The sequence below is a fragment of the Gasterosteus aculeatus genome, chromosome 21 (genome assembly GCF_964276395.1).
Source record: "Gasterosteus aculeatus chromosome 21, fGasAcu3.hap1.1, whole genome shotgun sequence".
Lineage (NCBI taxonomy): Eukaryota > Metazoa > Chordata > Actinopteri > Perciformes > Gasterosteidae > Gasterosteus > Gasterosteus aculeatus.
Window position 1 is genome coordinate 3329555 of NC_135708.1, and position 19892 is coordinate 3349446.

Below are 19892 nucleotides of genomic sequence, written 5' to 3' on the forward strand. Positions count from 1 at the left end.
GCTTGTTCATGTAAAGGTTTTTGGCCGACCTTTGACAGCCCAGTAATGATGAGCTTATTCTTCTGAACTGAAAAGCAAACGGACCATTTATCCTCTTTATTCTTTATATATCATGGTATTCAAGAAAGATGCATAAACCTAATTATATCACTAAATGATGGCACTCAGGATTAACTTTATTCAACAGTATGTGTGTGCGCTTCTTAAAGTGAGGAGGTATAAAACCTTGTTGGCCTCCACCGTTGCTCCCACACATCTTCTCACTGCTGTGACCTTTTTACTCCCATAAAACCCCCGCTGCTTCAACAGAGATAAATTACGCTTATTCTAGCCGTTGTTGCTTTAAAGACTTTAAATCTTCTTTTTCTTTCTTCAATGCATGTCTACATGCATGTCTACAATTCTATTATTTTTAAATCAAAAGTGTAGTAATAGCTTGGAGAGCTTAAAAAAAAGGCTCTGCAGCAGCAGACTTGTTGTTTGAGAATCAGTCTCTCCTTTTTTTTTTTTTCTACCCTCGTATGGAGGTGGTTTTTCAGAATAACACCGTTCTTGGTTGTGTGACGTCACGAGAGGCGCCGCCGCTCTCTCCGGGGTAGTTCAAATAGTGCGAGGACACCGGGTTCAAAATGTAAACAAAGGTTTTAATTTACGTCCTTCAGATTCAACAGAAAACAGTCAAAACAGGGAGTAACTCGGGCTTCGGTCGATCTTCGCCGGTAAAACTTAACTAATGTCTTGTCTTTGGAGGGGAAACGGAAATCCACTTCTTTAAAGAGAGAACACCGTCCTCTCGGTCTCTCCTGCATTCGGGAATCCTTCTGTCTTGGTCTGCTCTTCTGCCGCGGGCCCAATCTGCAGCTCGTCTCTCCTCCCTCAGCGGTGTGTCTTCCGCCCTCATGGAGGCCTCCAGGTCGTCACACCCTGGTGGGTTTCAGGTGTGAGGGGAATGCTCTTTCGGGGTGGAGTTCCTACCTCCACCAGCAGATGGAGCCATAGTGGTTACAGCCATCTCCGGTGAACGCATCTCCCTCCAAGACCGAGCCTCTCGTGACATCACAGTTTTTGTCTACGCTTTACTTTTTATCCAACACGAAAACCATACGAACCTCAAGTCCTCTATTTTGTCAATTTCTTTGTGAAGTTTCCTTTTTCCTCAAACATTCACCTTCTCACATTTTGCTATCAATGTTCCTTTGATCAGACGTTTGCTTCCATCATCCAGATACTGTATCAAGTGTATCGTGCACTTTACACTCAATAGCAGCACTCAACAATTTACAGCCTATCTGAGTTTAGGAGGAGACTCAAAAAACTACAAACATTAATACAGAAATCGGACCCTATATACAACAATTCTCCTTATTTCTCATCTCTTAATTTCCAATGCCTGTTTCCCCTCTTTTTAGTAAATCAATCTCTCCTACGGTTTTAAGTCTAATTTCAGCTGACACTCTCAGCAGTCTATAATCTCTAGTCTCAGTGACGCTCTATCTGCCAAACCAGCGCCTTTCTCACCGCGTGTCCCGTGTGCTCCACAACATCATGTTTCTTTATCTCAGTGGTGTCTCCGCTCACCGCCACCAACAACAGCCTCAGTTGGTCATTTATTATTTTCCATTGATACCGCGGCGCTGGCTCCCAGCCGCCGTCCTTCACTTCTCCATCAAATTCACCTTCCATTTAACAGCCGTCAACCAGTTCGGATGTATTTTACCGGAGCAGACAGCTGTGTTCTGAAAGTTATGTTAGTCTCGCAGAATGAATTTATGCCGAAAGTTTATACTAACCTTCCGGAGTCAATGCGTCTGTGAGTTTATGTTAACCTCTCAGACTCAATTATCAAAGCCGCAAGTTTATGCTTTAACCTTGCGGTCTGTCTGCGTTCTCAATTCCTTAGAACGTACTTCCAAAACTTATTTCTTTAAGTGCATTTCTCCACACATTTATTTATTCATTAAATCACTCCTCTCTCTTACAACTCTCACAACGTACTCCTTACTTTAGCTTATGCAATATGCAGAATTAGATGTAACAGCTTTCTGCTTACCTTGTTTTGAGGCGTTTTAAATCGAATCCGCCTGTGCAGGAAAACCTCTCATCCCGGACGAGCCCCCAAATTGTCAGGATCTCCGATCCCCCCGAGTCGGTTGATGAGAAGAATCGCAGCACGTTGATCAATTAAAGTCAAAAGTTAACATTTATTTAGAAGAGAGAAAGATTACATGAGCAATTCTCCACAGACATCTGGCTCTAACTATTGCTTAGAAGCAGGAGGTCCAACACAGCAGCACGTATCTCAGCGCTCGGCGTAATGACGTCTCCGAGCAGTGAAAACGCTGAGTTTTTATACACATGTGAAGAACATTCTCCGTGCCAGTTACGAGAAGCTACAAAGCAGGTTGAGATAAGAACCCAGGTGAAGCTGAGGGCAGCATTACATTACACACACACAAGATCCTCCTCAGTGGCCGGTGCAAATCATTATTAATTGACATAAAGTAAAAACGTGGATCCGGAACTTTCGTACCGAATAAGATATGAACCAAGGCCACGAACAGAAGTCCTTTGTTTTGAAGCGTCTATGAGATCGAGTTGACCGTCCTCCCTTCTCAGGACACAGCTGCAAACTAACATTTTGTATCATGCTGCTCTTTGCACATCAGGGTCAAATACAGGACACTTGAGACACGACTTTAGCACAAAACAATGTTATAACATATTTTATCAGTACATGCATCTAACAGCAGCGATGAGGATCACAGAGCTTCATGGATTAGAGTCTCATGATGAAAACAACAGGGATCCATTTGAAGATGGTTGAATGCATTTACATAAGGATGTTCTGTAATATCACAGTAATAATGCAGAACGTGACGTCAGCAGTCGGTGCCTCTGTGGTGTGAAAAACCAAACAGGGAACTAAATAAACTAACTAGTGCGTTTCTTCTGCTTGTTTGTGTTCATAGTACATGTGTTGTTGGTTCATTGTTCATTTTGAAACATGGAAACATGCACATTGTGTGAATACTGAATGGTCTGTATCTGCTTTATCTTTATGAAACAGTTTAATGTGAATGTTCCTTTGCACACGTCCCATGAAGCTTGATCTGTAGCATGACGTCATTTCTCCCGTTTGAATTCACATCTGGTGAAAGTACAGTGACAGGTCCATTTCTTATTTGTTATCCATTCATCTTCTTCATGAATATATTCCAGCACCTCGTCGCTGTGTGACGCCTGACTGACAGTCTGTGGTCGTCTGTAAGTAGTGGTAGAAGAAGAAGAGGTGCTCCATGTGGACATGAAGGACAAAGCTGTGTGTGAGAGTGATGTAATGTCCATGTCTCCATGCTGCTCTGACCCCCCTCCTCCTTTCAGGGTGGAGCCTGATGGAGTCCGATGGTTCAGACCAGGTCTGAGGAAGTGTAAGTGTGCTTTGATTCATGAAGATTCAACCATCTTCACACTGTGACATCACTCATTCACCTCTGTGATGTCATCATCAACGTGTCAGTAGATGATCACATGATTAATAACTGCAGCTGTTTTGTGTCTTGTTCTCTCATCAGATTCCTGTGAACTCACAATCGACACAAACACAGTAAACAAACGACTCAAACTGTCTGACAACAACAGGAAGGTGACAGATGTGGAGGAGAATCAGTCATATCCTGATCATCCAGACAGATTTGACTTCTGGCATCAGCTGCTGTGTAGAACTGGTCTGACTGGTCGCTGTTACTGGGAGGTCGAGTGGAGAGAAGGAGTGGATGTATCAGTGAGTTACAGAGGAATCAGGAGGAAAGGAAACAGTGATGACTGTTGGTTTGGATACAATGATCAGTCCTGGAGTCTGATGTGCTCTGATGGAGATTACTCTGTCTGTCACAATAACACAGTAACACGCATCACCTCCTCCTCCTCCTCCTCCTCCTCCTCTGGTAGAGTAGCAGTGTATGTGGACTGTCCTGCTGGCTCTCTGTCCTTCTACAGAGTCTCCTCTGACACACTGATCCACCTCCACACCTTCAGCACCACATTCACTGAACCTCTTTATCCTGGGTTTGGGTTCTGGTCTGGTTCTGGTTCCTCAGTGTCTCTGTGTCCTCTTCAGGAGGGAGAGTCTCCTCCTGGTGGAGAACCTTCCTCTCTGCTCACCACATAGTTCAGTCTGTACAGCTGATGGTGGTTCATGTGGGTGTAGATGCAGGTGGAGCAGGTGAGGGGTACCTGAGCTGGTCTGGACTCTGGGGGGTCCACAGCTCTCTGGGACTCAGATGGAAGTGTGAAAGAGCTCAGCTTAATGCTGCTGTGCTCCTTCAATCAATAGATGATCATTTAGATATTGGCTCCTAATTAGGCTTTAATCTTCATCTTTATGTGTTCAAGAAGACATTTTATAAGACGCTCTTTCATCTGTCCCCCCATATGAGACAAATGTGTCCTTATGTGTGTGTGCGCTTCATCAGCAATAATAAAAACAAGGTGAAGAAGGAAAATATGAATGTGTAATTCTTTTTGAGCCCATTTTAACTTCAAATCTTTCTAAATCTGTTGAGTGAAATCAAATCTAATTTCACATAATCAGGTTTGTTTTGAACAAGAAGCTTTTTAATGGTTCAGCAAACCTCTCAAGGAAATATTGAATATGCGTTACTTGTGTTTTTATTCCCTATAATGTCATTTACAACATTTACTCCATGTGTTACTTTAACAGAAATAGAATTGTTTGGCTCTAATGTTAATAAATGACTTTTATTGGAAACAACTGTACATGTTTAAACAGGCCATCAAATAAAGATGCTTTCAACACGCTGTATTATTTCTTTTGACATGAAATACTCTGATCCTTTTTAAAGATGCTGTACTATTGACTTTTGTACTATTTCCTCCATAATATCTGTATTTATTCTACAGCCCTGTTGCTGTGTCAATAGCACAGAGGAAACATTGGTGGTGCAGCATGTTGAAGAAGGAAGTGAGTAAATAAAGAAATGAGTAATGAATAAGTTGCTTTATTAACCTTATTAACCTTCACGCAGAGCCGTCTCACAACAACACAAACTACTGAGCTCGCTACTTCAGGTGCAACTTGAAGCTTTCATTCTGCACCAAATATCACACTTAAGTCACCAACAAAAACACACAAAGCACAAGCACACATTTGATGACAGGGTGGAGTTTATCTCCTCACAAAGTGGAGTATTGAAAGTGTTAAATGGGATTTCCCGCCAAAATAAAAGACAAACAGCAGCAGCGTTGCCACTAAATGCAATAAAACACGCGTTGTGCAGCGTGGACAGAAAGAGGAACGGCTTTAACTTTCCATCTCCTAATAACATGGTTATTGTGGCTGAAAGAAATGATTACAATAAAGTACATCCTCATTCTGCTCTAAAGCAGGTGTGTCAAACTCATCGTAGGTCACTTTGATCTCCAGCCATGTCCAGGGCTGATATGAAGGTCCAAGGTGATTCTATGTGGACGTTTCTCCAGGTTTCATGGCTCGGCTTGACCTCCTCACGCACAAACGCATGAGGACCGTCACCGACTACTTCCTGGCTCCCTGATGGGAAGCTTCCGGATGCTTCTCTTTTTGAGGTGAATGCTTTTAATTTGTCTCGTCAGTGAAATGGATTTATGAAGATGATTCAATGAGAGGACGATCGGGATCAATCTCTCTATGAATAAATGCTACTGACTGATTAATGCTCAAAACAAGCTCACATGGGACAGTATTACATATTATATTTGGACTTCCGTGACACTAATGCACACTTCATATGTATTTGTGTCATATGTATGTATATAACAGAGTTTGGGTAACCTTCAATATTTATCTCCATAAGATATTTCTGGGCTTTTTAGGAGCAAAGAACAAGTTCCTGTTGTCATGCAGAAGGAAGTATTAGAATGTGACTCCAGAGCTGAAGTCATTTAGTGAGTGTTACACACTAAATGAAGACATGTCCAGGAGGCCACATGTGAATTGAGTAGATGCATCTGATTGTTAGTGTTCATCTATTTTCATTTCAGGATGTTGCATTAATGCTCATTCAGGTTTATCGTCAGCTTGATGTGGGAGCTATTATTTAGTTACTTATTCTTGAATATAGTTTGATTAATTGTTTGGGTAATTGGATCACTAATTGGCTGATGCTGTGCACACCTGGAGGTTACTTGGGGGCACAGCCAGGTGGGACCAGCATGCACCTGGGTGACTCATAGTGTTTAGCAGTGAGACAGTGAGACAGAGCACTGCATAGGAAGGCAGACAAGTTGTATCGTATGTGTTGTGGATCCTGTGGAATAAAGGCGAAACAAAGGAAAAGATCGGCCAGACAATCCGCTTTCTTACTGCGTGACAGAAAACAAAAACTAGGTGCAGCAGTGACCCTTTGATTCAAAGATGTGTTGGTAACAAGGACAAACGGCCACTACAATTAGCATGTTTAATAAAATAGTTGTAACATGAATCAAACACAATTCATAGTCATTTATGTCATATAATTACTGTTCACGTGAACAGCCACAATGTAACGTTAAGACCTGAGCAGCACAGCATTTCTACCTCCCATGTGCTCAGAGTGAGTTACTTCCTCTGTGGGGAAAAGCTGTTAGATCATCAGCTGTTAACAGCCTCATATGGTTTGGAGGAGTAAGAACATGATGTAGAGTCAAAGGGAGAGAGAACAGTTTCATTTTCTCTTTAGTTCAACACTGATATACAGAGTGAAGGTAAAAGATACAACTTACATTTTAAAATCAGAGTTTGTTGTGATTTCCATCATTGTGACCGTGGCACATGGAGTACAGAGGGTGTGCTGCAAACCGCAGGGTTGGTGGTTCAAATCCCAAGTCAAAACGTCCCTAAGCAAGACGGCCAAACCCCTAACTGCTCCCCAGGCGCCCTTATGTTGATTTGATCTAAGGAAGTTATTATTGCATCATGCTTTGAGTTAAGGTTACATCATCACTACTAGTTAACGTTTGAATGGTATTCAACGTTTAAACATATATGGATTTAATTCCTGATCGATTATCATTACAGGCTTAGACTTTTACTTTCTTAATTGGCTTTTTAGTTTGAATTTAATTATGACTTTAGGGATTTTACCTTAAGATGATCGGGTTTTTGGGGTTTCCTCTTCTCTCTCCTGTGGAAGTGTTTACGCCGTATTGTATAAGTTTAATCTCAGGTTTCATTGAGTTGGACTTTTATTTTGAATTTGCTCAAGTCATAACTGGTTTGATTTTCTTGGAGCAGTTTGAGATTTTTTGGATAATTTGACCTGTATTGATAGCGTTTTGACCTGTATTGTAGTTATTACTTTGACTCAGCCTTTTCATTGACTGTCTCACTTTCAGATCCAGTAGTTTACTTTGCATTGCTGATTTCAGTTGTCAATCTGATTCAACATGTTTTGTAGGTTTCATTAGTTTAGACTTTACATCATTTGTCTCCTCATAGTCAGTGACACAATAGCTCCTGGGACAAAAGGGACAGCTCAGGGTTCTTTAGATACACCAGGTTGCATCATGGTTACTTTTACAAGGACCAGAGAGCAGATGAAGATCAGATGGAGCCCAAAGAAAGAGAAAGGGAGTGGAGGAGGATGAAGAGATGCTTGAGAAGATGGCAGAAGAATGGGTGGTTCCCAAGCAGGTCACCACCTGTGGGTGAAGACAGGCGCAAGGTGTGGAGGGAGACTGTAGCAGCAGGAAACCAAGCCACTACGGCTTATGTGGGAGCCGGCCGCTTAGATAAGTAAGAAGAGACGTGTCTGCACCAAGCGGCTGCTCGCCTACTGGAGGGCAGTCCACCCAAACACCCCCAAACCTGCTGTTGGACTGGCAGAAGAAGAAGAAGCAGATTGTGAGTCCGGTCAAGATGTCACCCCTCTCAGTGCAGACACCCATGCCCCCCCTCAGCTGTACCCAGAAATGACAGCAGCTGCACAGGAGAGGCCAGGTCCTCCCCGCCACATGCAGAGAAAAGGAGAACTTCAAACAGTCCCTTTGTGAAACCCAGCATCCAGAACAAGAACCTCTGTTCCATCTGAGAGGAGGAACGGGGGAAGTCGTGAGCGATGGAGAAGATGAGCCTGAGGGAAACAACAAAAGATGACATCGTCACATGAGGGTCACGAGAGCGTGGTGGTGGAAATAGAAGAGGAAGCAGGTAGCTGTGAACATGAACACCAGGGGGCCACAGAAGAGCTGTCCATCACATCAGGACTCCTGTCCATCAAACCACATGTGCAGAGAACCCATCCAAACCACGGCGAAGGAGGAGAAGCTGCTGTTGGAGGACGTCCTCCTCATAGACATTCTCAGATATCTGCAGCAGCAAAACAAAGACAGCGAGACAGGAGACGACTGCAGGTGAGAGACAAACAGCCCCAATACCCGTCCCCCCCAGAGGACAAATATCCAGCAGGTAGAGACCGTTCAATGGGTCTCCGGCAGACAATGTGGGGACAATAGAGGACATGGATGTTATATATGTGGACAGGAGGACCATTGGTGCAGAGAGTGTCCCAGGAGTTATGAAAGGGACATGCGACCAAACGCTCCACCACGGCTGTTCTATACAACGCAGCCCGGCAGAACCAGAGGACGGGTCCACCTCCCCCCTCATACAACCCCCATAACAACTAACTGGTGACACACCGACGCCCACTGCTTCCCAACAGCCCAGATAAGCAGCCTTAGTCTCCCCAGTTTACGACTCACATTCCAGGTAGAAGGAGGGAGAATAGAGAGTACAGACTATTGAGAGTGTCAGAAAATAGATTTACAACCAGTACGAAACATTGATTTACTAATAGAGGGAAACTGTCAGTAACAATGAGACACGGTTGTGAAAGATTTAAATGAGGAATGAAGGTGATGAGAATTGTAGTACTTAGTGTCAGTTTTTTGTATTAATGTTTGTAGTTTTTTAGTCTCCTCCTAAACTCAGAGATGGGCTGTAAATTGTTGAGTGCTGCTATTGAGTGTAAAGTGCACGATACACTTGATACAGTATCTGGATGATGGAAGCAAACGTCTGATCAAAGGAACATTGATAGCAGCAGTACATGAAATAGGGAAACTTGTTAGACGGTCATCCTGTAATGGTACAACAAGTAGTACACACTGGAAGCGAATGGCGTAAACAAACAGATGGTCGTCCTTGTTTCAGCCCACTCAGCTCTCTTTCCCTTTCTCACTCCGTTGAGACTTGGTCGAAAGTCTTTCGGAGACCCTTTTTAAAACCCTGGATGGAATTTGTTCCGAGCAGTAAGAGTTTTTATACACACATGTGAAGGCCATCCTCAGTGGCAGGTGCAAATTATAATTAATAGACCAAAAAAGAAGAAACGCGGATATGAATACCAAACAAGATGTGAACCGTCTATGAGATCGAGTCGACCGCCCTCCCTTCTCAGGACACAGCTAGTGGTGTGAATCTTGTGGTCTGAAAGCATTGTTGTGTGCTCACAAACCATGCGATCGTAGGCCGGCTCTTGATCTTGTAACCGGCGGCACATATTGGCCTCAGTGCCAATGAAGGCGCGCAGCTCGCTCACTGGCCTTTTCAGGTAGTGCACTTCATTGGGGGCACGAGAAAGTGCCATATTCACGTTGTATCCTGTCGGAGGAGTCCAGAGCAGTGAAGCGCCAGCTCCGGGTCTCCGGTTGTTTCCGTGGTACATGGTGAATATCAATAAAAAGACTTGTGGAAAGCCTGTAAAAAGGCGTTTGATAGACGGTAAACGACTCAGTGTAGTCTTTAAAAAGACCGGTGGAAAGCCTGTAAAAAGGCTCAAATCCTGTAAAAAGGGTTTTGTTTTGATGGTAAATGACTGACTGAATGTGGTCTGTGAAAAAGGGTGTTGAATCTTTCAAAAGGCTACTTAACTCTGTAACGGACAGATGTCGCTGATAAATTCTCTGGAGAAAATATCTGAACTGCTCCCTCTGAACTCAGTAAGACAATGAACAGAAACATCTGATTCCGTTTGCAAATATTCTGATTCCGTATGCAAATGAATGTTGGAATAATACGCACTCATGTGGGGCGAGCATTCCGTCACCATGGAGACGGGGTACAAACACGGCGCACAGTAAAATATGTATATAAACACATCTCATAAGCAGCACGTTCAACAACGTCTCTAAAATTTCAGCCATTAACAAAGACTTTAATACAAGACATTGAAGACATTGTTCTGTATCACTATTGGTCAGAAAGTCACCTGTATTTAATTTGCCTACCTGAAACCCTTTGATGCTCACCTCAGAGTTCAGGGCCACCGTGATAGAGAGGGGGAGCTGCTGCTGTTCGGCTGTGCAGGAACCACTTCCTGTTGACCTGCAGACCACCGAGCCGCCACGCTGGAACACAGAAACCTGAGAGGAAAACACAAGTTTCATATAGAATATGACATAGGAAGTAACCCTTGCTGTGTGAATTGAGACTTTAACACTAACTGTGTCCAGGGTGACGGGCAGACCCAGAGTCCCGCCTCCTTTATGCGCCTTTGCAGTGAGGACGTCGTACCAAACCTAAAACACAAACAGCCCTTCATGTAACAGGCGCCATGACGTGACTTGAGAGTCACTAGAAGACGTTTGTTACCTGCTGCTTGATTTACCTCACCAGATCCAGGAAGAAGGACTCGCACAGCTTGAACACGCGGCTTGGTTACAGGACTGGCCAGCAGTGCTCCACCTACATACAATCAAAGACAGTTAAGATCTTAAAAGTGAGAACTTCACCCAGTAAAAAAAGGTATTTATCACCAATCATATACTGGTGGTCCACAGCGAAGGTGCTCTGTTCTCCTGGGAACTCCACCCAGAGAGGTCTGTGCGCGTTTGAATAAAACAAGCATTTCCATAAGCTCTTCTTAAAAAGTGGATCTACTGATGTTTTAATGACCAACTTAAAACATGACAAACATGGACCTCTAGTGTCAGAAAGCAGAAGGTAAAGTGGACAAACAGCCTGCAGTACTTCCACTGGGCAGCAGAGGGAGGCAGACGGAGGTGTGAGCCAGGTGGAACAGAGTAAACCAGTAAGGCAGCAAACAGGACCTGAGGGCACAAGAGGCAACACTCGGATCATTACACACTGAACAAAGAGGACTGTGCACGTCCACGCTGATATTTAACAAGGCCACCTCCTCTTTGTCCACTAAGACACATTTTGACGATTCGTCCTGTTTATTGTTTTTTCACGCTAATTGAAAAAAGACCTAGGAGATGATATTCATTAAGGGAAAGCAGTCTTTCCTGGTGGATCCAAATGGCTGTGACTCATTTGACTGAAACAGTCAGAGAAGCTCTGTTGGATCGCAGTGCGGATGGCGGCCGTGACTTTCTCCCCAAACAGCTTCGTCCCCTTTGCAGACTGAGAGCTCCCGGCGTCTCGCTCGCTCTGCGGCTCTCTCCTCCTGATCGCCCTTACTGCATTTTAAAACCAGACCAACACCATCAAAACACATTCAGCTCAGCTGAGGCCGATTGCCTCCACCTGCCACGTTCCCTGAGCCCCTCCCCCTCTCTCTCCCCCCTCTGCAGACGAGCAAAAACCACGGCCACCACCACAGCAGAGTTCTGGAACGTTTCTATAAAGGGCCTAAAATGTCTGCAAGAGAGAGGCCTCAACCACTCAACAGTTTGACACCGGGACAGAACATTCCAGTCCAATGTTACAGCACCAAAGTCCCTCATTGGGAGCAACTCTACTTCCATTTGACCATTTTAGACATAAACTCTATTCAGTCAGAGAAACATTACCAGGCCAACAAGACCCCTCATAGATCTGCCCGTCTCTGTTCTTGATGAAGTGCCCCCCATCTCTGGCCTCATTAGACAAACACCAACCGGGGTCGATCTTGATGTGAGGATCGGTTATCACGACCAGCTGACAGAGAAGAAAAAAATGCACCTTAATGATTCGTGACACCCAAAAACAAACAAGGCCAACAATGTACGCTAGAAACTCACCTTCCTCTTCCTCTCCTCCAGGTGGCGCTGCAGGTTGGCCGGTTGGGGGGAAAAGCGCGGCGTCCCAGGTGAAGTAACGCTTCCCCTCCGTGTGCTCGATATCCGTCCAGATAACGTCGCACGGGATGTCGTGGCGGTCGAATCCAGCGTCCACAGCCTTCACGTCAGCCTCTTCGTCGTAGATCCAGCGGCTCTGGTACCCGAGAGGAAACAAAGGGGGCGGGGCTTGATATCCTGAGAGAGGGAGGAGAGACGAGTAGCCGTGACTTATGGATCATGTGAATATTGTCAACATGTGCAGAAACAAACTAAGAGGGGAAGTGATACAGAAAGCATCGTGTTCCTTCTCATTAATGTGTGTAATTTGCAACATACAAGACACAATAAACAGTAAACAACCTGATATCTGACGCTGCATCCTTATCATCCTTATCTTATCCTGTTGTGGGGGGTTTCTTTCCACATGCAAATAGTCCAATATATTGTGTGCTGCACACTGGTACTGGGTGAACAGCTGCTGTGGACCGGGCCCGAGCAGAACCACGCTGTCCATCACACCTCTTTCTGTCAGTCTGTGGCTCCATGCGCCTCGTCTTCAGTGGGGGAGTTTGGCCGTGCTTAGAGAGGGAGGGGTTTGTAAAGTGGTTAAATGTGCATTTCTATATGTTTTCCAACATAAATGTAGTAATAAACGGGTTTATTGGCTGTTTGCCAGCAGGAGGACAAAAAGCAGCAGCAAAGTCTGCAGGACGGATCAATCGTTCCCAGTCACACAAACGGGATGAACTACGCAGCTGAAAGAAGAAGCTCTCTGACCGAGGACCAGATACTGTATGAGAAGCACACAGGAACAATACTCGCCCGAGGAGCCGACACGCTGTGACCCACGTTAACAAGCGTCTCAGGCGTTCAGCCAGAACACCCAAAGTCCGGTCTGGTTTGTGGGCCACTAACAGCGGAACAGAGGCGTACGGGCCGAGGCGGCTGTACAAGTCGTACGCAAAGACATCCGGCTCATACAGCCGGTGAGGGTCCCCGTCAATGCCACGGCACATGAACTAAAGATCATCAAGGGATTGTGAAAATGAAACATGGATGTTCCTGCTAGTGTCGTCTGCTTGTAGTTCATGTGTGTACCTGGTGTCTCTGGGCTGAAGGCCGTCGGCGTGCTCTGGTACACGAGGCTGAACCCGTGGAGACAGAGGTCGGACCCGATGCTGCTGGGACCTGGAGACGGACAACACGTTCATTTATACTTTAACTAAATATAGAAGGTATTTTAGCGAAGATCATGCTGGTGTTCCTCTCCGGTCCGATGCATCAGACGAGTGAAGATCTGTGGGAACTAAACTGTAAATATCTACAAGGCACAAGAGGAGTTTCAGTATCCGCCTCCATCAGAGAGCAGTGCAGCGCTACTCACATGAAAGGAGGAAGAACAGGGCACATTCCTGTGTGTGTGTGTGTGTGTGGGGGGGGGGGGGGTGCATGTGTTTAGGTATTTGTCCATCTCCGTAGCACAACCTTAGCAGTGGTGCTGCTCCTAAAGAAGCCAACCAGCTTCCGTGCTTTGGCCCGGATGCCAGAGAGCACCGGCTGCTGCTCAGGTCCCTTCTTCACTGTCAGATTCAGTGTGCAACATAAAATATGGTGCCGAAGCTTCAGCTCTCACACAGGAAACCATATTGGGAGCACCATCAGTGACCACACACGTCACCTTATGATCGATTCCCCATTCCTCCATCAGGGAGGCTTTCACACGAGCTATATGTTCAGCAGTGTGTGATCGGGGGAAGCACTGAACCCAGTGTGGTTTTCTCCCCCACAAAGTGGCACCTTACAGCCAGGTAGGCATCCATACTGATGGATGTCCACATGTCAGAAGTAAGGCTAACAGCAGCCACCTTTTCCACTTTAGCCTTCTCCTTAGCTGACTCCTACTCAGCCTCCACCACGGCCTGCAGAGCCTAAAGGAAAACACATCTAGTGCTGAACTGTGAGACAGTGAAGTACTCATGTGTTTCATGCACCCACACATACCTGCCTTGTAGGGAGAACATGATGAGGATCCAGTTTGGACACAAATGCCCTGAATCATCCACAATACTGAAGGGCTGCGTGTCCTTCGCTGTCATGGAGACGAGGCTTCATCCAGCTCTTGTTTTAAAAGAGAATGAATACAGTGTCTGTTACCTGTCTTTATTTGCACAATGAACAACAGTGAATAATTGTGTTGGTGCATTTGTAATATTGTCATGACTTACCTTGGCTGGGTGAAGCTCCAGGTTCCTCCTTATTCTCATGCAAGGCACGGTGAGGCCTCAGCATGGAGGAGGTGCTGTTATTGCACCCAAACTCCTCGGAGCACAATAAACACCTCACCTTTGAATCAAATAAGAAACTGAAAAGTACAGTTCTTGATAAGCAAACCTAATGTGTCTGAAATAGAGTGAGATTCAGCTCACCTTATTAGGAGTGATCTAATCACAGAGGAAGTCCTCCTCTTCCTAGCTGGCTCCATCTTATCACCTGTCCTTCTCTCCTCACTCTCAACTATCTCTCTCTAAACTCTCCAAACGATATAAACTATCCGAACCACCCAAACTCTAACTGACCAACTCTCACCAACAACCCACATCTTGAATGGAGCCTGAGGGGTTTATACATGGAAGTAAATCTGAAGCCCTTCCCGAAGCGTCACGTGGTCCCGCCGGGCAGCGAGGCTTCGGACGCCATCATTTATGGCTCCTCCCCTAAATGAAGCGAGCCTCGGTACGCGCTGCGAGGACACGCCCCCTCAGTTACTCGACACGCGCGAGGCGTCGGCACATCTGGTAACGTCAGTAATTTTGACTATTAAAGTCTTTTTGTTTTCAAGCTCTGCGTCTGGGTGCTGCCTCTGCCTTCCCCCATCACCAACTGAGTAATATATGAACATATAGAAACATATAGATTATTAGTGTTAAACATAAATACCACAAACACGTAAACAGAATTACTTGTCAGTTGTAAAAAGGTCACAGCAGCTATATAATAAATAGCTGCTGTGACCTTTGACAGATAATATGAGGACTTTGGAAATGTGAAAAAAGACGTTCATGCCCCAACAAAATGGTCCATGTTGAATTTTGTGGCTCCTCCATCTATGTTTTTTCAAATAAAGAAACAAAAACATAATTCAAGTAAGCAGATGGCTCCATCAGCTAAAAACAAATGAAACGTACAACCATATTTTTTAGAGCAATGCAAATAAAGTTATACCTCTCCATAAAATAACTCACTCTGAATGGTCATTTGCATATTCCAGAAGGCCTCACTGACTCTCCACGTTCCACCTTCCGTGTTCTAACTTCCATGTCCATGTTCCGTTCTCCACAGCTTAAGAACACTCGCGGGTCAGGTAGTTAGCAGCCTTGGAACTGCACACAGGTTTTTTGCAGTGGCCGAACATTGAGAAAAGGCCACAATGACTCTGTGGCCCTAAAAGGACTCGAGGTAAGCGGGGAATCCAGACAGACGTCTGCATTAACTGGTGTTGGTGGTTTACTGGACTTGTCAGGTGGAGAAGTGGGTACCTGGAGATAAACCTCTGATTCACGCTGTTGGGACCTTTTTCTTACGGTGTCTTTTGTGTCTGAGGCGTGAAAGGATGAAATAAGACCATTTAACGCAGCCGGTGGCTTTAGTTCACTACAAATGTTCCCTTCTGTTTTTCCTCATGTGTAGATGACGATGAAAGCTCTTGGGACAAAACGTCCTCATCCAAAGGGCGCATCCCAAAGAAGAGGGTCCGACGCCGTCAGAGACTTGACACCGGCGTCAGAGCGCCATTGCTCGCCCGATACGAAAGGCCCGAAAGCTCCGGGCAGCGTGTCAGCGTGACTCGAGCAATGAGGAAAGACCAAGAGGAAAGGAAGCACAATCAGAGGAGGCGAGAAGAGGATTAGCGGTTTGTTTACGCTAATTGTAGCCTCGGCTATTTTGGTGTTCTCCTAGTCCGGTAGTAGTTAAGCGCTATTTGGTGACTCTCTGGTGGGTCTTGTGTGCTTTCTGTACTTCGGGTAAAGCTTTGAATATATATATATATATATATATATATATATATATATATATATATTTATTGTTTGTATATATTAGTATGTATATGATGCACAAAGGTGCAGAAAGACATAGATAAGTGTGTGTTCCACTTCTTGTTAATGTACAGAGGATTGAAATACACAAACAAGGACACAAGTCAAACCTGAAAACAATAGTTTTATTCATATAGGAATCCATGTGTTTATTAGATGATTTATTGGTTCAACTTTTCATAATCAGAGATTGGGCCAAAATATACTGGTGGGCTGTTCGATACATTTGCACTACAAGTTTTCAACAGCAGACGTCATCATAGAGTTTGAGATGCATTGAATGAATGAACCTTTTAACGATACGATTGGCTGGAAAGCTTCACTGCTTCATGTGGCTTCATCTGGCTTCATCTGGCTTCATCTGGCCGTCACTAGTAAACAGCAGAATGTGCACAGAGGAACTGAAGTCACACAGAAAGAACTACAGAACAGGAGTTTGCTGGACAACACGAGCAGAGCTACTGAGCCACGTTACCACGTAGGAGTATTAACAAGGTGCCACTGGAGAGGTGAACAGCCCGGCTCTAAATACTGCAGGGGTGGATCATGGAATGTGGATCAGCTGTGTAGGAATGGAGCAGGATGAACGGCCACGCCTCCTCACCTGCTTCCTCTAGACACGCCCCTTTTCTCTTCTGGTTGATGCTTCAGCAAAACCAGAGCTACAAGACAAAGAGTTTGGCGGCAAATCCGGCTGATGCGCGTGAATCAAACATCGTGGACGTGAACTTCCTCGCTCGCGAGGTTAATCTCTGCTCGCGCTCGAAGGTGTTGTTATTGACAGCAAGAGGGCGGAGCCAGTCACCAGGAATCAGGAATCAGGAAACATTTATTAGCCAACATATGTCAAACATACAAGGAATTTGTCTTGGCGGTTAGTGCGCGACAGTAGACAGACAAGACAACAGTGCACAGGTAATAAACCAGGATCTCCACGTCTGATTGGTTCCACTTTTCGTCCTTGGATTGGCTGGATTTCGTCCCTGTTGACCGTTGTGAATCCCCAGAACTGATGGAGCAGGATGAACGGATCGGATTAACGGTACCTGAGGTGTGCAAGTGGTACAGCTAAGACTACGTTTGCTATTGTTGAACATATAAACGCCGTAGTCTGAATCATGTTCATCTGCGCTATATTACGGTCTGTGAGCATCCAATCAGCGCCTTGCGGCTGCAGCAGCGACCAATCAGGATCCGGGAGGTGTGTGAACACACGTTGTGGATCAACCAGCGGTCCCCGACCTTTCTTACATCACGGACCGGTTTCATGTCAGACAATATGTATATATATATAAGCTTTCTGAGGTGCGGCCCGGTACCAAACGGCCCACGGACCGGTACCGGTTGAGGACCACTGGATTAGCCGGCCTGCCTACCTGTTCGGAATGGATTACCGCCGGTAATTAGCAATGGATATCAGGCGATATTTGAAGAGACCATCGAGTGCTCCCACTCCCACAAAGGCCCCAAGGCCTCAAGTACAAAGTAAGACTGAAGAAGATCAATTCACGTTTTTAAACGTTGTTTTGGTTCTCACAACATCACATTAAGACGGAGACAAACGCTATTAACAACGTGCTTTCAAATACGATGATGCAGGTAACAAGCCAGCCTTCCCGGTCCCGTCTAAATAGGCCTAATAAAATGAGTAATTATCCTCACGCGTATTGCTGCAGATTAGACTAATTCATTGAAAAATTGTCGACAGATTATGTGCAAGACAGTTAGACAAAGCTAAGAGAAATGCTAAGTGAAAGGTTTTAGTTTAGCTATAGAATCTTCAAATTTCGCGGTCAAAGTCAAATATATTAGTTTTATACTTTCATGATGATGTCATCATGTCCTGCTCTCGCATAGAAAACGTGAGCAAAGCTGTTGCTTCACTGAATAGGCCTCTATGCTTAATCAATTATTTGAAGTCATGAAGGTGTAGAGTCGCCTGTAAGCCAAATACACTGTAAACATAGATTAGAAAACAAGTCAGTTCTCAATGTGAAAAAAAAAACATGCTGTAGGCTATTTATGATGACATAGGTAGTACATGAGTGTTCCTTTAACTTATGTTGTCAGTGTGATTGACAGGCTGCTTAACTGGTTAACTCTTAATTCAACATATTTGATCAGGCAGTGAGAGGACAGGCAATGATGCAGAGAGCACAGAGAGAGAAACACCAGGTCCAATAGAGAGAGGAGAAGAGGAGCCATGAACGTTCATGGCTCCTCTGTGAACTCTCCTTCTTTTGAACTTTGATTCTTTTTTCGCACCACGTTGTGTGAGTCGTGCATTTGGGTTCCCGTCCACCGTCCGGTCGTGACAGTTCTGGGGTTCATGGCTCCTCTGTGCAAGGCAGGACCTGACGTGGAGGACAAGGAGGCCCTCTGGGCACTACTGTAAAAAGGAGACTCCGTATGTAGATAGATCTTAATCTGCAATTGTCTTGTTGTGTTGTGTTGACATACTTTTCTTTACTGTTTTCTTAAATTTAATGAACACCAAACTACTAACACATGTATTCATTGTCATTGATTGTATATGACTTTTACTGATAACATAATGCAGTATAGCCAGGACAGCCTTACAGAGTCGCAACGCTTTGTGTTGCGTTGCTTCGCATCGCGTCGAGGTCTGTATGATCACAAATTCAGAGTTTACCCACCTCTAATTTACCACTACAGCACTGATTGGCCGACAGCATGTCATATCCGATCAGTGCATGAAAAGTGAGCTTTTCGTCCCCGTAAACGCACGGAAATCTCCCTAATTTCCGACAGTTTCCGACAATTTGCAACCCGCGCACGTCGCGTTTGTCTGTGCCACAAATTGTCGGAAACGAACCATTACGTAGGTGGAGAGCTGGCGGAGGTGCGAATGGACCGAATTAGCATATGAATGCAGCGAAGCCGCGGGTGGCCGAGCCGAGCGGGCTTGAATATCCTTACTCCTTATTGGAGGAAACAACTTACTAACAAATAAAATCACTCGTGATTGGCAGCAAAACCACACGTGGGCAGAACAGGCTTGAGTTTCCTTGTTTATGATTGGATGAAACCACAACTTTCAATCACCTGTGATTGGTTGGCAGATCTGTCGCTATTGGTCACCCGCCTCATTTTATTTATATATTCATATTAAGCTCTACGGTGGCGGATTTCCAGAGTTCCACCTCGTCATCAGCCAGCTCACTTCGTCTCGATTCCAGCAGCTGTAAAAACAACAATGAATCAGTACTGTGCGATGCGTACGGACACAACACAGCGATCAATGCACCTGAAACAAGTCAGCAAATAAACTCTGACCCTCTTTCTTCTCGCTCGACTCCGCGCTGAATCCTTCGCAGCTTCCGCTCGCAATGAGTGTTCCGCCTGAACCTGAAGCTCCTGCGTCCCGTCTCACAATACGTCTCACAGGCGGCTGGAAAACAATTAAATGTGTGGTATGAATACAAAAAAAATCAAACGCAAGTCACAGTAACATTTAACAAGGAAGGAGAAACAGTGTCACTTACACACAATGACGTCGTCTAAATCTGGACTTTTCCCGGAGCAAATACGAGGTCACCGCCTCATTTTGAGGCGAGATTAGTCTGTGAAAACAAAAACCTGAAATTCCACGACAATTTACGGTGCTGCATACTGACGAAACTTTTCATGCCGTGAGATGACGTTTACTAACGAACAGTGTGAAGCGTTCCTGTATCTGTTGGTGACGGGTACAGATTGTTCCTGTTGGAAGTCGCTTCTGGCTCGGTGACCTTT

General features: G+C 45.0%; 2 long non-coding RNA genes and 1 pseudogene across 3 annotated transcripts in view; all 3 read right to left on the reverse strand.

Annotated features, from left to right (window-relative positions):
* The window catches only part of LOC120814248 (dual specificity calcium/calmodulin-dependent 3',5'-cyclic nucleotide phosphodiesterase 1A-like), a 609273-nt pseudogene that overhangs the window by 521501 nt on the left and 67880 nt on the right, over positions 1-19892 (reverse strand). The gene's annotated exons all lie outside the window — the stretch shown is intronic.
* On the reverse strand, positions 14061-14565 carry LOC144390448 (uncharacterized). The gene is made up of 3 exons (XR_013454491.1): positions 14469-14565; positions 14268-14385; positions 14061-14160 (listed from the first exon to the last, which is right to left on the reverse strand). It is a non-coding gene; the product is annotated as an uncharacterized LOC144390448 (long non-coding RNA).
* Positions 19224-19721, reverse strand: LOC144390449 (uncharacterized). Its single transcript, XR_013454492.1, has 3 exons — positions 19643-19721; positions 19434-19548; positions 19224-19339 (listed from the first exon to the last, which is right to left on the reverse strand). It is a non-coding gene; the product is annotated as an uncharacterized LOC144390449 (long non-coding RNA).